Raw genomic sequence first — 3,872 nt, 5'->3', positions numbered from 1 at the left:
AGAATCTGGTCATATTTTTATGCATGTGTCCTCATGTCATAATAAAGGTTATCAGTTAAAGCTCATACTAGCATGCTGCATTCTGTAAATATATCTCATTTATGAAATGAGTTCAAGTTCTTTACAAGAGTTTATCAAGATCATCAACTTTTACAGCAAGAAATACTAATACATTTTAGCCTGTATTCCTTAAACTAGTTATAAGGGCTAAAAAAATGCTAAGAAGCTATCTCTAACTGGTATGGCATAAAGATTGTATACTAGCAGGCTTAGCAGAGATAGCATGGCACAAGTATTGAGCAAATTTATATATCATTTATACTAATCTATTCTGCATTCCTGATACACGACCTACACTAATTACTAAACCTGGACAACTGCAAAACCTTTAAAGACCATTTGTACACCTAGTGAGCAGAAAAATTATATATCAAACTCCTAGCAATATACATATTTCACAAACCTTGCACAAAAACCTCATTAAACGAGTTCAGGTACTTTACAATTTGCCAAGATTACAGCAGCTTTTAGAAATAATTTCGCAACCTTTCTAATATAAGTATTAATCTAGATACAAACCTGAGCCAGAATTTTTCTCTACATAACATGGCATCAGTTAAAATTTGTATACTAAGCATGTTATAAGGGAGATAAGATCAAACCAGTGTTTCTCCTTTCTGTTTGCAGATAGAGCTCACCATAAATAAAGTTGCAGGTTTACTGAGTCCTCCTTTGTAGAGTGTTCAGAAATTTTGTCAATGTCAGTTTTTCTTCCCAGAATCTACAGGTTGAAATCAACAGTGCTAGAGATGCAGGATTTTTAAGTTCTAAGTTCTCCTTTGTACAGTGTAGCGAGATCACATCCATGTTTACTATTTTAATGTGTATACTAGGTTAAATCTGCAGGCATTCTAATAATATATATTTTAATAGACCAGCCTGTTATTATGAGTTAACATATGTATCTTATAATAGAACAAGGTTCTATTATGAACTGTTGACTATAATCTCAAATCTATTTCATTTATCTCTTGAAAATCTAAATACATGAATCAAGTATGTTCATCTATTCACCATGTATTTTATTTACTAGCCTTGTAGTTTGGAAGGTTCATGGAACCTGTTCATTTTCATATGTATTAGTCTGCCTATATAAGCAGATCTTTTAATATTATAACTTATGGGTAATTCTAGAGAAGCTTGAAAGCATTTATATATTCTGCCCATGGTATTTTGATTCTGTAAAAACTCATTCATAAAATATATAAAACACAACAAATTGGCATCAGAGCCTCAAGAACAAAAGAGTGTTACTATACGAAAAGTATTAAGAAAATGGCTGGAGGCTCATCACATACACAGACTCCTATTCCACAACTTACAAAGATCAATTATGATACTTGGAGTATAAAAATGAAGACTTGGTTGAAGGCCGAAGAAACTTGGGAGATGGTTAGAGATGGTTTTACGGAACCTGAAAATCTGGGAGCTTTATCACAAGCTCAACAAAATAAATTAAGGGAAGAAAGAAAGAGAGATAACCGAGCTCTAAGTGCCTTGCAGAATGCAGTGGAAGATTCAATATTTGAGAAGATTGCAGGAGCAGAAACGTCGAAGGAAGCCTGAGACATCTTGTTTAAGACGTTCAAAGGTGCGGAAAGGGTAAAGCAAGTGCGTTTACAAACTCTTAGAGGTGAAATGGAGTCTATGACAATGAAGGAGACAGAGAGTATTTCTGATTATATCACAAGGGTGGAATGTTGGAATAAATGATCTCACTCAAACTCACATAAGACAATTTAGGAGAAGAAATGTATTACTTGAAAAATTACTTGATTACAAATGACTTGGTACAAGGCTTTATATAGGACTCCATAGAAAGATCTAGATAACTCTTAGACTCCAATAGACATCACTTTACCAAGATACATGTATCTAGAGATTATATGTACCTACACCAATACATTAAACATAGAAAAATACTAATACATGTACCAAGATATTAATACATGTACCAAGATACTAATACATGTACCAAGATTATTCCAGAGACTTCCACACAATTCTATTATTTTAATAGTCAAAAAAATATATTATTTATTTTTAACATGGAAAAGGTAACAAATCAGTTAAAGAGCAATGGAGAGGAGATAACTGAAGCAAGAATAGTAGAGAAGATTCTTAGATCTTTGACAGACAAATTTGAAAATATAGTCTGTGCAATAGAGGAATCAAAAAATCTTTCGGAAATGAAGGTAGATGATTTAGTTGGAAGCCTTGAAGCTCATGAACAACGGAAGAAGCTAAAAGAAAAAGAGCCTGTGGTAGAAGCTTTGCAAGTAAAAGTCGAAGATAAAGAAAAGATGTTGTATACACAACAATATAAAGAAAATTGAGGACGAGGCCGAGCCCGAGGAGGATGAAATTTCAGTAGCTATGAAAGAGGCAATGGATATGAAAGGGGCAATGGACGCGGCCTGTACAGACCAGAACATAAAGCACCAACTTTCCAAAATAATTTTCGAGGTCAAGATGGTCGTGGAAGAGGCAGATTAGGAAGAACAACTCAAGGAAAAGAGTGTTACACCTGTGGCAAGTTTGGACACATCTCAAAAGAATGTTGGCATAACAAGAAGAATGAAGAATGTAAAAATCTCGTGACTAAGGAGGATGAAGAAATTTTGTTATTGACTGCAAACAAAGGAGTGGCAATAGATAATGAGTCCACATGGTACAAGGACACAGGTGCAAGCAATCATATGAGTGGGCACCGTTATCTGTTTCAAAGTCTAAAGGAAGGAGTATGCAGAAGTGTTTCATCTGGAGATGCATCGAAAGTGCAAGTGATGGGAAAAGGTAGAATTGGATTCCTACAAAAGAATGGAAAAACTGGAGCAGTGGAGGATGTATACTATGTTCCAGATATTAAAGTCAATATTCTGAGTGTTGGACAGTTGTTGCAAAAGGGTTATGAAATTCATACAAAGGGGCAGCAGATGCAATTAAAAGACAAAGATGATAAGGTGGTCATAAGTTCTGATATGGAAAGTAATAGAATGTTTAAGGTGAACATAAAATATTCTGAAGAAAAATGTTTAAAAATTGAAAAAAGTGAGGCAGCTTTGTGGCACAAGAGATTTGAACATCTTAATTATAAAGATTTGAAGTTAATGGCAAAAAATCAGATGATACACGGACTACCTAATATTATGTTCGACGGTGAGTTCTGTGAAAGCTGCACATATGGAAAATAAGGGATGAACTCTTTCCAAAAGGGAACGACATATAAAACAAGGGAGCGACTAAATCCGGTACATTCAGATATATGCGGACCCATTACTCCTGGATCTTTTAGCGGCAGAAGGTACTTCATTACTTTCATAGATGACTTCTCTCGTCGTACCTGGGTATATTTTTTGAATAAAAAATCAGAAGCCTTTGAAGTGTTTAAAAGATTTAAAGTTATGGTAGAGAAAATGTCTGGATGTCATATTAAAGCTTTGAAATCAGATAATGGTGGCGAGTTCACTTCCAAACAATTCAATTCATTTTGTGAGGAGCATGGAATTAGAAGATTTTTGACGGCACCATATTCTCCTCATCAAAACGGAATTGCAGAGAGAAAAAATAGAACTATCATGGATATGGTTAGATCTATGTTGAAAAACAAGGAAATGCCAAAGGAGTTTTGGGCAGAGGCAATGCAGTGTGCTGTTTATATTCAAAATAGAAGTATACATTCCAGGCTTGGAAATAAAACACCACAAGAAATGTGGAATGAAAGGAAACCAACCGCTAAACACATGAAGGTGTTTGGCAGTATAGCTTATATGCATGTACCTGATCAGAAAAGAAGCAAACTCGAAGATAAA

Source organism: Apium graveolens, chromosome 9 (assembly GCF_009905375.1).
Source record: "Apium graveolens cultivar Ventura chromosome 9, ASM990537v1, whole genome shotgun sequence".
In the NCBI taxonomy this organism is placed as follows: Eukaryota; Viridiplantae; Streptophyta; class Magnoliopsida; order Apiales; family Apiaceae; genus Apium; species Apium graveolens.
This window is presented reverse-complemented; position numbering follows the sequence as displayed.